This window comes from Trifolium pratense, linkage group LG3, assembly GCF_020283565.1.
Source record: "Trifolium pratense cultivar HEN17-A07 linkage group LG3, ARS_RC_1.1, whole genome shotgun sequence".
Lineage (NCBI taxonomy): Eukaryota > Viridiplantae > Streptophyta > Magnoliopsida > Fabales > Fabaceae > Trifolium > Trifolium pratense.
In genome coordinates, this window is record NC_060061.1 from 24,448,688 (window position 1) to 24,463,048 (window position 14,361).

Here is a 14,361-nt window from a genome sequence, read left to right on the forward strand (position 1 = left end):
TGTCATGTTTAATACAAAGAGTTTAGTACAAATAAATGAATGCTTAGATACATATGAAGTTGAAATTTAAAACATACATTCTCTTACATAAGCTAAAGTAGGTATCAAAATAAAGTTACATGCTCACAACATTATTGATCAAAATGTCAATGTCAATCACTCTATTACAACTTATACTTCACTAACCACACAAAACTTGAACTGAATTACAACTTATACTTCTCTAAGTAGTGAACAATGTAAATGCAAAATTCAAACTGATAATGAAACATTTAGGTAGCACATATCAGAAATATGTTTCAAATTAATTTGTAACCTTACAAACTTGACCAACATTAGGATAAATATGTTTGAATTCAACTCAAAGCCTATTTCCGAATTGTATGTCGTTGTCAAAGCAGGAGTTTTTCCATCCGTTAACAACTTGGACATTTTCCGAAGGATTCTGTGGATACTTCAAGTGTACTTTTGAACTGTTTCTTCCTGGACTTCGAGGATGATGTTTTTAAACTTGAAATCGCGAACATACCTTGAGAATTCAGTTGGTAAAGTCTAAAAAATTAAAGTATTAGAATTCTAAAAATTTCAACACTCTACCCCACCACTTATATTTCATTGTGCCCTTCCATTGCATAATACATTCTTAATTTATTTCAACCCTTAGTTAATAATGGATGACAATAGTCTCCATTGAATAGAATTCTATGACATTTTCCGTGCTCATCTTGTAACTTCCAAGTATCTTCGAATTCATGGTTGTGAAGTTCCTTAAAGAAATTTGGATCGATTTCTCCATATGGATATTCAAAAAAAAAAAAATAGCTCGTAGGAAATGAAAAATTAGAAACTTTGTAAGAATGATTAAATTAGAAAAATTTGTAACCTCATCTGGAACATGTATAGTTAAGAAAGCTCCAATAGGTTCACCTTGAAGAACATGTTTACTTGAAGTCATTTTTTGATATTTGAAGTGAAGAAATGAAGTTGAAGTTTAGTTGAAAGATTTGTGATTTCTATTGTGAATACTGAACGGTTTATAAAGTTGAAAAAGAAACATGGGGACAAATTGTGAAATGAAATAAAATTCACTAATGAGAAGACATAATATTCATTGTTGGTAGTTGGTACATTTATGACAATGAGAAGACAACATGAAATACCAAGTTGATGAATTTTGTCTTTTACGAATAATGTATCTTGTATCATACAACTTGTATATGAGCAATATATGACATAATGAGACAATTGATCAACTATTTGTCAAAGTTAAAATGATATGTTGTACATACCATGTGAAAAAATAGTACTATATTTTAATAAATAATCAACTACATTATCTGTAAAGATAAAATACAAACATGTCAAATAATCAGATAAAACTTTTAATTTAATAGATATAGAATAAATTCAAGAGGTTAAACTGAAGTTTGATTGTCTCACAAACATGGAATATGGCTAAGTTACTGAGCCATATGACTCGGTTAGACTTCCATTTAGACCAGTTAGCAAAAATTTGGACAACAAATATCCATGTTTTGGACACTTGGTCGTTTCTTGAGCAAGGTCATTTTTGACTTTACCAGGTACTTGAACTTTCTTATATTGTAATAGATAGATGTAACTTGACATAGCACATGAGATGATTTAGTAAAAAAAATAGCACATGAGATGATAACTTGTGATGTATTATACTTTATATGTTTTTCCGTTTACTAATAATAGATTGCATCAGAAGTACTAAGATATTTGAACTATTTAAGTAACTAACCACGAGTTTGACCATTTTGCTTATAGAGAAAATTCAGTTAAAAGGAAAAAATTCACTTTATATTCCCCGTAAATTCCAAGATAGAGAATACTTACGAAAACCATTGGTGAAAAATTCGTAAACAAATTTTATATCCTTAATTATTCGAATTTAAATTAAATATCATGTTGCTTCTAATAAATTAAATAAAAAAAAAAAATTAACATATGCATTCTCCATCTTATTAATTGAAAATAAAACTTTCAATGTTTACTTTTGGTTCAAAACTTTCAAAGATTTTACCAGATAAAAGAATATTTTGATGATAGTAGACAAGTAAATAAATATTATTATCAAAAAAAAAAAAGACAAGTAAATAAATAAATAAAATATATATTATAAAAAAAAATCTGATAAATAAAAAATAAAAAAGATAAATAAATAAAATACTACTCGTATATTTTTAAGAGTTTAATTGATATGCACCGACAGTGTAAAATAGTTTTACACAATCGTCCAATAAATAATCATTATTTTGCCATGTCATGTCAAGAAAGTGGGGTGATGTGGCGGAAAACATGGTTGGTATTTGTTGACAGTGTAAAATTATTTTACACCGTCGGTGCATATCAATTAAATCCTATTTTTAATATACTTAAAGGACAAAACTTAAGTACAGTTACATAAATACTGTTTTTACTTCCCAATTAAACTTTGACACGTGTACTTGAATATACACATATTTTAATAAAATATTAAGAGACAAAGTCTTTGCAGGATATGGGGGATAAAATTCCTTCCACGTCCTCAAACCTCTCTTGTGTGGACTTTCTCCCTTATAGCCTCGGGGAAAGATTATCCGCCTTCGGGATTCTAAACGGGATAATCGCCACAAAGATGACCACTTACAAATACAATTGTCTTCCCGTTATATTGGCATTTGATATGTTGGGACACAATTATAACGAACAATTTCTCATTTCTCTGCAATTAATGTCAACGACTCTGTAAGACATTCTCAAATACTAAGGGTCTGTTTGGCAAGCCAAAAAAGTTAGCTTTTAGCTTTTGTCTTACTAGAACATTGACTCGTGCAGTGCACGGGTCTGATTAGCGGTAAGATATATAAAGATTAAATAAGATATGATAATTCTAATAATGTAAGGTATATGAAAAAAGTTTAGTAACATTAAACGATAGTTTAACAATAATTTTGGATAAATATTTATACAAAAAAAATTATGTTATATTACGGAAGACTTCCTTATAGACCACATTTGAAGTTTTAGTCGTATCTTCACCGTCGTCATCGATGATCAATATTTTTAATCCTTTTCTAGAAGTAACTCTTGAAATTGCAACATACAACTGACCATGTGAAAACATTGGCGACGGAAGATATATCCCAACATGCTTTAAAGATTGTCTCTGACTCTTATTAATAGTCATCGCAAAAGAAATCATTATAGGAAATTGTCTCCGTTGAAATTTAAAAGGAATTCTCACATCAGATGGTGTTAGAAAAAATCTAGGTATGAAAACCTGACCACCAATATTACTTCCTGAAATAAATTTTCCTTCAAGAGCACGTTTTTCCAATCTCGTAATAATAAGTCTTGTTCCATTGCATAATCCTAATTTTTTATTCAAATTCCTTAATAGCATAACTGGAACTCCAACTTTAAGTCTCAACTTGTGATTTGGAAGTCCCGACATAGAAATCGTGTTCAAAAATTCGGGAGTATGAACATCATCCACTGTTTGACCGTCTACATTTTGTGTGAGTGGAGTATCATAACTCAAATATGTTTTTTCTTCGCCAGGAATTAAATCCAACGTATAATCATTTATTGTGTCGACTATTGAATTTTTAGGAGCTAGTATATCTATATTTTGGAAATACGTTATATCGTTCATGTTTTGTAAAAGTTGGGGATATGTGTTTTCAACGATAGAAGCAAGAGGATCACCTGAATTTGGAATCAATATATCTGATGGAATGTCAAGTTCTAAATCATCGTCGTTGTCATCTCCAATTTCTCCATCGCCAACACTCAAAACTCATTCAGAAAAACAATCTTCTTTGTTCAACGTCTGCACTCGAAGCACCACCGAGAAGCCTCATGTTTTTACTCAATGTTAAAACTTCACAAAAATTCCAAAGAACCGAAGAATTAATAGTAGCATAAACAACTTCTGGCCTTGTACCTTTTGGTATTACTGGTAGAATTTGTCTAAAATCTCCGCCAAAAACAACAACTTTTCAACCGAAGGGAATGCGTTTATTTTTTTCATCAACAGACTTGAGAATATCTTTAAAAGTTAGATCAACAGCTTTGAAACAGTGTTTGTGCATCATTGGTGCTTCATCCCATATAATGAGCTTTGCTTTTTGTATTAATAGCGCCAAAGGGCTTTTAGGAACTATGGTACATGTTGAAAACTCTTCAACATTTAGAGGAATACAAAACCTTGAATGTGGTGTTCTACCGCCAGGTATAAGCAATGTAGCGATCCCACTTGGGGCAACTGTTAAAACTATCTCACCTTTTGAGCGTAATGCGGCTGACATGACCCTCCAGATAAATGTCTTCCATGTACCGCTATAACCATAAAGAAAAAACACACCAGGTTTGTTTTCGTTAACTCTTGTCATAATTGTGTCATATATTTTACATTGCTCTGAAGTCATAGTTGACATCAATCTAACATGTTCATCAGCTAATGATTGTCTGTTATAATTCAATTCGTCGTGTATTAAACTATTTTGTATATCAGGAACTAATGATGTGTCTGCTCTAGGCATTAGAGGATAATCTTTTAAACTCTTCCCACAACTACGTAACATCATCTCAATATCTGCTAGTGCATATTGTATCAATTGATCATCCTTTAATATTAAATCTGCAATGTTAAAATCAAAATAATGAGTATGAATTTATAACTGCACGAAACCTATCCCTTAAAATTATACCAAATTGTCCTCTTCCGGTGTATACCAATGTAACCTAAGCCCCGATACGGCTGATATTGTAAAAATCTTTTAAAGCATACCAGTCATGCGTTAAATAAATATTATTGTTAATTTTTTCGACTAATACATCAAATTGATTCGCGAACGGGTCCATCAAAGTTGCGAAACGATAAATTTCGTGTCGAAAATCAGCAGAAAACATCTTCGGAAGCATCACTGCGCCTTATAAAATCAATGAACAACAATAGAAATGTTAGAAAAAAGAAATTTGAGTTTTTTCCATTTAACAATGTTCCATGAAATGATGAATACTGCATATTATTTATTCCTTGTTAAGTATCAATCTAAATCTAAATATAATAGAAATCACTCACTAAATGCAAAATTGTGTCGTGTGTGAAAATCCTAATATCAATACTCGGTATCATAATTTTAATAGAAATAACATATAAAATAAAATTAAATATAAATAATTGAGAATTTTGGTGTAAAAAACAGTCTATTAAAAAATTTGGAACTATACTAACTTCAGTTACGCAAAACTCAACGCAGTAGGTCCGATATCTAATTTGAAATTCATTAACCAACTTCTCCCGATCAGATAAAGGATTGAGATTCAAATGACCTGTTTAAATATATATATATATATATATATATATATATATATATATATATATATATATATATATATATATATATATATATATATATATATATATATATGGGGGCTGCTAATTTAGACCCAGTTGGGTCTAAATTAGCAAGGTGCACCTTTTGAGTTGGACAAAAATACCCTTTCTTTTTATAAAAAAAAAAAAAAAAACATATTGGCGCTGATCCAGTGTCGCGCGCCTACCGCAGGACCACCGTTACAGACCGTTGATTTCCATCAGACGGCCAAGAGATGATCTCATCATGGCTGTCGGATCAATCAGACAGTCTAGATCATCCAGCTCCATGATAAGCCAGCGCGTGCACCACACTAGATCTGCGCCTGGAGAGAGAAAATTTTATTTTAAAAAAAGCAGGACACGTGTCAACTGCTGGGTGGTTGGCGTGTTTTTTTTTCATTTAATACTTTAAACTCAATTATTTCGTTGTAAATTAATTTTTTATTTTTTTATTTTTATACCAAAATTCATAATTTTTTTTTGTCTACAAATAGAGACTTGGTTCGTTTGATTTGGACACAAAAAAAAAACTCAATTTTTCACTACCTTTAATTATCTTTATATAATACTGTGAAACCATTTAGCTGGTAGAATGGTTTCACAGTATAACTCTCTGAAACCATTTTACTGGTAGAATGGTTTCAGTGAGTAATTTCTTAATTGTTTGCTTCTGAAACCATTCTGAAACCATTTAGCTGGTACAATGGTTTCAGAGCGTTGTACTTTGAAACCATTTCACTGATAGAATGGTTTCAGGGGAGTTGATTCTTAATTGTTTGCTTCTGAAACCATTTTACTGCTAGAATGGTTTCACAGTATAACTCTCTGAAACCATTCTTCCAGCTAAATGGTTTCATAGTAATATATAAACATAATTTTTCACTTCCTTAATCTCGTTATTTATATGTTCTATTGCATTTTAAATTATGTGTATCGTACTAAGTACGTTACTTGTGTGTTGTAATTTAACACGCACCACTCAATCAACTCACTGAAACCATTATACCAGCAAAATGGTTTCAGAATATAACTCTCTGAAACCATTCTACCGGCTAAATGGTTTCATAAGCAAATAACTAAGAATCAACTCAATGAAACCATTCTACCAGTAAAATGGTTTCAAAGTACAACTCTCTGAAACCATAGTACCAGCTAAATGGTTTCAGAAGCAAACAATAGTTTTTAATTACCGTTTTATCTCATTTAATTAACGAAAAATAGTTTCAGGTCTCCAAAAATTTCATAAAATATACCAAAAGTTCCAGAATATTATCTAATATTTTATTAGAAACAAATAAAAAAACAATTGGTTTCAGAGTACAAATCTATGAAATTATTATTATTATTATTTGTTAAATGGTTTTAAATAATCAGCGGAATTTGTGAAAATAATTTCATGACTTGAACTAGGGAGAGTGAGGTACACAAGAGGGTTCTAAATAATTCATAGTACTTTACATTAAATTTTGGAAATTTTTTATGGAATTATAATATTTTTAATTACCTTTTTAATCATTTAATTAACTAAAAATAGTTTCCGGTCTCCAAAAATTTCATACAATATACCAAAATTTCCAGAATATTATCTACTATTTTATTATGAAAAAATAAAAAAAAAATAGAGCATCCCTGATGCCGCACGCGCCCCCACGCGCCTCCGGTGAGAGTGGGCGTGGGCGACGCGCACTGTTCATCGTCCCCCCCACCCGTTTTATGCAGAAACGGGTCGCGCGACCCGGTTTTTGACCCGGTTCGATCTCCCTCAATACTCAACGAAACTCGACGTTCCTTATATGGATTTTGATCGTTTTTCAATTTTACAAAGGTTTCCGGTTTTAGTTTTTGAAATCGGCGTTCGATTCGCACGTAAAATGAGGTCGAAATTTGGAAGAAATTTAAAAAATGTAATAGTTGTTGTTGTTGCATGGGGGGCGCGCTATTTTGGGGGGCGCGCTATTTTATGATGCAAATTACATACATGCCCCAGTTGCTCTATTGTTTCAAAAAAAAAAATGGGTATTTTTGTCCAACTCAAAAGGTGCACCTTGCTAACTTAGACCTAACTAGGGTCTAAGTTAGAAAACCCCTATATATATATATAAAGTTAGCATAAAAAAGATAATAAATCACAAAACAGAATGAATGTTTATACACACCTCCGAGTAAATTAAGTCGAATTGTGGTGAAGTTGTTAACATGAGACATTGAAGTGTGAAAGATGCTTTTCTTTTAATAGATTTCAATATTGTTGAAGATGTTATAGTATGAGAAAATATATATATATATATATATATATATATATATATATATATATATATATATATATAACTTTCCAAATCACATGTGATAATAACTTTTCGAATCTCACATGATAATTATTCTCTAAATATATGATCCGGTAGAAAAAAAATCATCGATCGGGAAAGACATAAAAATATTTTGTGATGAATAATATAGTCAACAATAATTTTGATATGATATACTTTTAAAATTGATGGTGCTTATCAATTATTGCACATAATTTTAATCATAATTGATATACTTGCCATAGTGGTTGGAAATATTGTCTTGCACTAAAGTGTTGTGGGTTCCAATCCTAGTTAAGGCAAAATTGTATTATTTTTTAATAAAAATTGCAAGATAAAATGGAGGGAAAACAAAGAAAACAAATTAGGGTTTAGGGTTTGCTTGTGTATACAAGCTTATAATATAAAAGATGACTTATAAACTAAAAGACCTGTTTGGTAACAGTCTTTTCAGAAAGAGCTTTTAGCTTATTTTACTGACTTATAGCTTCTTTTTCAGAAGCTATTTCAAGTAGCTTATGAGCTTATAGCTTACAACTTTTCATTTTTTCTTCCTCTTTTACCCTTATTATTTTAACTAAAATCCACATTTACCCTTTATAATTTATTATCATTAGAAGTTAAAATAAAATAAGTAAATACATGTTTTAACGTTAGTTCTTTTAAAATCACATGTATATAGTATGTTTTAACGTTGCCTTATTATCCATTTCCAAATATGAAGGCTAAAACATATTATTTTTTTTATCAATTCATAGTTACGTATCTTACTATAATTTTTTTTAAACAACATATCTTACTATAATTAACCATTATATTATATTGTTAATATATTTGTTGTTATTTTTTCATAAAGTATATCAGCTATAATGAAAATAAGTTTTTTTTAAAAAAATTCAGCATATAAAAATTAGTTTAATAATAATATTTGAAAGATATATTTATTGAATTAATAAACTTAAAATATTGTACCAAAAAAATAAAATAAACGTAAACTATTAAATTATTTAAGTATCTTAAATAGTATTAATTTGATAAAAAAAATTATTGAATTTAAGATGTCCTTTTATGTCATTTTATATTTATCAGTCAGTTGAACCGCTAATTTTACCAAACACTTCAATCAGCTTATCAGCTAAAAACTATCAGTCATAAGCTATTTTTGCCAAACAGAGTCTAAGTCACAAACTTTACAAATATTTCAAAAAGGTCATTTGACTTGATCATACTATCAAATTGGTCCATTTATCTAACCGCTTACTATCAACTAAGGCCCTATATTTTAAAACTTATTATCAATTTGGTCCTTAAGTTTATTCACTTATTCTCAATTTAGTCCCTAAGATATATATTATTTTTTTGCAAAAGTCCCTAATATATTATTTGAAGGACTAATATGAGCAAAATTTAACAGATTTTGTAGTGATTTTTTTGAAATATTCTGATGACGAATCGTCACACTCTATAATTCATGCCTATTTTAGCAACATTAGATACATTTTAGTAGGTTTTTAGAAATAAATATGAGAGAAATCTAACCATTAGCTTGATTACTTGATTTGCAAGAAAACAGGAAAAATTGCAGGAAATGGAGGATTTTCACTACGCTGGGGGCGTAGCCCATCACGCGCCGCGTGATGGAGCTCACAGGGAGCCAAGATTTTTACTCTGATCACGCGCGGCGTGATACCTGACCACGCGCGGCGTGAATCTTTGTTCAGGAACTGGATTGCTCTCTGACTTCACCACGCGCGGCGTAGCTTCGACCACGCGCGGCGTGAAACCTTGTTGAAGAAGAAGATTTCCCTCTGACTTGATCACGCGCCGCGTGATTCTGTTACCACGCGCGGCGTAGTTGATGGAATTGCAACCACGCGCGGCGTAGTTGATGGAATTGCAACCACGCGCGGCGTGATAGATCTGGCGCGCGGCGTGGTTGCCTTCTGTATATATATTTTCTGCATAATTCTGTTTTCGGGTTGGAAAATTCTGCAACTTTTCACTACATTCTGGTGTTGGAACTTGAAGATCGTGATTCAACACTCCAGCGGAGAGCTCCAAGCACATCGAGAGCATGGATTCACAAGCCATGGCGATGAAGCGAGGAAGCGAACGAAGAACGATGAGGAGCTAAACTCCTTTGGAGGTAGGATCTAGGGTAGTTTAGAATGTAGTTCAGCTGAATGTAACCTGCAATTGTTGTAAGATCGTACTCTCTTTATAGTGTTCATTCAATACAATCTGATTTTAATGCTTTATAATCCTGCATTAGTGTTATAATGATTTTGAGTTAAGTCACGTGCGAGAGTATTGATTTAATGTCTGAACTGAATTGTATTGAGCACTCGAGTGTCTCCGGTCGAGAGATTGAGGCATAGAGTGTAGCGAACGATTGACGCGCGTTAATATCATTCGTTGTAGGTAGCTTCCGCCCGAGAGATCGGGGGAGTATCGACAACGAATAGAGTGGATTTTGACAAGAGATTGCGATTCACTAATTTGTCGATCTAGTTGTGAACACTTGAGTAGTTCCTATGACATTGTAGGTTGCATGCGGTTAGCTATAGACTAGATGATTCCGATGATTCTACCTCATTTTTCCATTATTCTCTAAGCATTCGTTTTCTACCAATTGATCACTCAACATACCCCCAATTTATGTGTATTTTCTGTCTAATGTTTATGAACACGATTCGACTAGTTTGATCACACAATCCCTGTGGATCGATATTTTTATTACTACGTGGTAATTCGTTCACTTGCGAAATAATCCATCATATTCATAGAGTTAGGAACCTATTTGATAGTGTCTTTCAAAGTCAGGGACCGATTTAATGGTTTACTCAAATCAAATCGTGCGATCGGAAGGGGCTAAAACTACTTGATGACATAACTGACCTCCGAACCAGATTAAACTGGTGGTGAAAGTAAAAAAATAAATATCTATCATTTATATATGTTCCTTTTGACGTATGGTAGCCCCTTAGTTGAGGAGTCACTTTGCAACCTAAGGATACTTGGTTCGAAACTTGGCGTTAGAAAAAAAAATTATTTGGAAATCAGTGTATAAGACCATCTCCAATGGTGTAGTACCTATTAGGTACTCATGGTACTTATTAGGTACTACCATTGGAGCACAAAATATTTTAGTACCTAATAGGTACCACTTCTAATATAAGAACTCTTTCTCTCTTCTTTTTATGGGACCCACTTTATTTAATGGTGAGCACTCCGGTACACTTCTTACGTGGACGTGTACCGGTACACTGTTAAGGTGTATAATTTTAATTGGTCCACATGTAATAATAATTTAACATGTCATTTCAAGACTTCTTTAAATAGAAATTTCCTAAATTACTCTTTTAATTTACAAAAATTTTAAAATGGAAATTAAAGAAATTTCCTTAATTGCCTTTTGTCAAAATAAAAAGAGATGTTTTGTAAAAAAAAAAAAAAAAAAAAAAAAAAAAAAGATGAGATGTTTTAGATGAGATGAGATTTTTAATTTACAAAAATTTCAAAATGGTTTTTTTTTTTTTTGTGAAATTGACAAAAGGGTTTTAATATGTGTGTTTTTTTGCTTTTCATCAATTTATATTATTTTTTATACTTATAGCACCACTCGTTTTGAAGCATTTCTTTCAATTTCTCGTAAAGTTCATATTTTTATTTCATATATGCAATTTCGAGGTTTTTCAATTTTCGGCGGTTGGATTTTTTTTGTTTTAGGTTGTGGGTATCATTCTTTTCTTTCTTGCATAAAAAAATTCTTACTAAATACCCCTTCCGATCCTATATATAAGAAAAAAAATATTTTTAAATTCAATGTAAAGTTGATGTATCTAGACTATAATGTTATCTAGATACATCAATTTTACAATGAATCTAAAAAATAAATTTTTTCTTATATATAGGATCGGATGGAGTAGCATTTTCCTTTAGGGTATGTTTGGTTCGAAGTAGATGGAGGGAAGGGGAGGTGATGAAATATTTGTAATAACGGATAATTTTGGTAGAAACTCTCAAATATCTCAAATGTTATATATTTTTTAAAAAACTCTCTCAAATATTATATATACGGTATTTTTTTTTTAAACTCTCTCAAATATATATATATTTTTTGTAGAAACTCTCAAATATTTTTTTTGTAAAATATTTGAGATATTTGAGAGTTTCTACCAAAATTACCATTTACTAAAAATATTCCTTCAAATTTTTTTTTTATTTTTTAATCAAACAAACTTAACGTCTTTCATTAACTAGTAAATGTTCAATACATAAGGGAATAATCTCAAATCTACGAAAATTAGCCCAAGAATTGGCCTCCCGAGCAAATGAATGAGCAACCATATTCGCTTGTCTCCTAACAAACTTCACTTCAAAGTTTATACACGATAACATAATTTGGATAATATCAACAACAATTAAACTAAATTCCAAATTACCACTACACCTCGTTTGAATAGCTTCAGTCAACAACTACGAGTCGCTTTCAAATTGAACCCTATCCAGACCTCTATTAGGTAAATGAATAGTTTTCCTATATATTAGATCATTAAATTATTAGGTAAATGAATATTTTTCCGAAAGAAATCATTTTTTATCATTTAAAATATTATAATAACTAAATACTATTTATCAAAATTAAAAAAAAAAATAAAATTTTTATCACTCATGATAGTCAATATTGATTTTTTTTTTATGAAAAAATGTCAAAACGTTTGTGTATTGCTTATAAAACATTGAAATTGTGTCTTTTCTTATGAAATTACTATCTCTAAAATACAATAATCGGCAAATAATTTTTTGATTTAATAAATACTTATTAATTTATTAATTAATTGATCTAATGTACCGATAGATTGAATTTTTTCATATGTACCATAGAAGCCCCCTAATAAGTTTGAGGGCTTTTCTTACTTATGCCCTCAACCAGTTTTATTAGAAATTTGAGGTTTTCATGTAGTGTGTGATTCTTAAAAAAAAAAAAAAAAAAAAAAAGAGTAATTCTACCAACTATGATTAAAGGTGCGTTTGATCTGCTAAAACTTAAGGGACTTGACAGGACAACTTCAGTTATATTGTACGTGTTTGATTTTAATTTTTTTCTTAAACAATTCAATACCACCTAATTAGAACGAGACACATGACATTTAAATTTTTAGTAATATAACATTTCGATGTCAACTAATTAGATTACTAATTTTGATGTGAATTAAAAACCTAGTTATCAGAAAAGGATTATTAAGTTGCTACCAATTCTACCGATAAGAACTAAAGAAATAAATTGACCAAATTGAAATGTAAAAACTTAAGAATTTAAATTTCGACAATGTAACAGATTAACATCAACTAGTTAGATTAACTATGACTCAAGAAATGTAGTTCATATGAAATGAGTGTTAAGTCTCAACTAATTTTTTCAACTGTGACATAGGGAATCAAATCATCTCAGTTAATCTATTCGACTTGACCTAATTGAAATGATAAACACTTAAAAAGTTGAATTTCAACATTCTAGCTAATAGTTCAATCTCATATTGTTGGACGAATTATTACACTAAAAACCTAGTTATTATGAAAGGATTGTTAAGTCACAACCAATTAGACTGAAAGGAACTAAGGAGATCAAACATTCTCAATCTCACTATTCAACTTTTTTTTTTTTTTTGATAAGCAATCTCACTATTCAACTTGACCAAGTGGGAATGAGAAACACTTAAGAATTCAAATTTTAAAATCAAACAATTCAACCTCAACTAGTTAGATTAACTATGAGTTAAAAAAACTTAGTTCAAATGAAATGACTATTAAGTCTCGACTAATAATGTCAATTGTGTCAACAGAAATAAATTTTTTTAGATCAAACCCTCCAACTTGAAACATAGTTCTTATGCAAACTTAACTAATTATACTTACTATATTAAGGAATTCAATTTTTCTCAATCAAGTCGTTTAATATCACTTAATTGTACTAACAATAACTTATGAATTTAAATTTCGACAATCAAGCATGTCGAACAATATCAAAAGTTCATTTACAAAACTTTAGTATTTTTTAATATGAGACGAATTAAATATGAATTTTCTAAATCAAAATATTCAAGATAAAAGTAACCGATATTTTGACCTAGAAATCAAATTGTGTGCTCCTTACTTTTGGACAAACTTTTTATAATGCGCTATACATATTTGCAAAATCATCAGAAATATTCATCAACTTTACAACATGACCAAAATTGCATGCATAAACATTTTGTGGGGATCAAAACATGACATTTTCTTATGAAGATGAAAAATTAAATTTAGTAATTTTGTATCGATAACAAACTTATTTAACCCTGTAAAATATAACGAATCACAAAAAATTAACAATATTACAATAAAATATATAAACATATTAAAAAATTTAAGTTTTTCTTACTAAAATATAAATATTTTTTAATAATTATATGCACTAATGATTAGGTGGTAAATGAATATTAATCTTTATAAACTAATAATATTAAAAAAAAATTGAAATATTAAAATCATAGTTGGATCAATCATATTAATAATTTTAAAAGTTTTTTTTTTGTTTGAATAATTAAAAAAGTTATTAAAATCATATTTTAATTTTTAAGAAAATACAAAATACTAAAATAATATTATTTATAAGATATT

The 14,361-nt window shown here is 30.0% G+C and overlaps 1 pseudogene; it reads right to left on the reverse strand.

Annotated features, from left to right (window-relative positions):
* Positions 1-2,998: 2,998 nt before the first annotated feature.
* Positions 2,999-4,935, reverse strand: LOC123917736 (annotated as a pseudogene).
* Between the last annotated feature and the right edge of the window lie 9,426 nt (positions 4,936-14,361).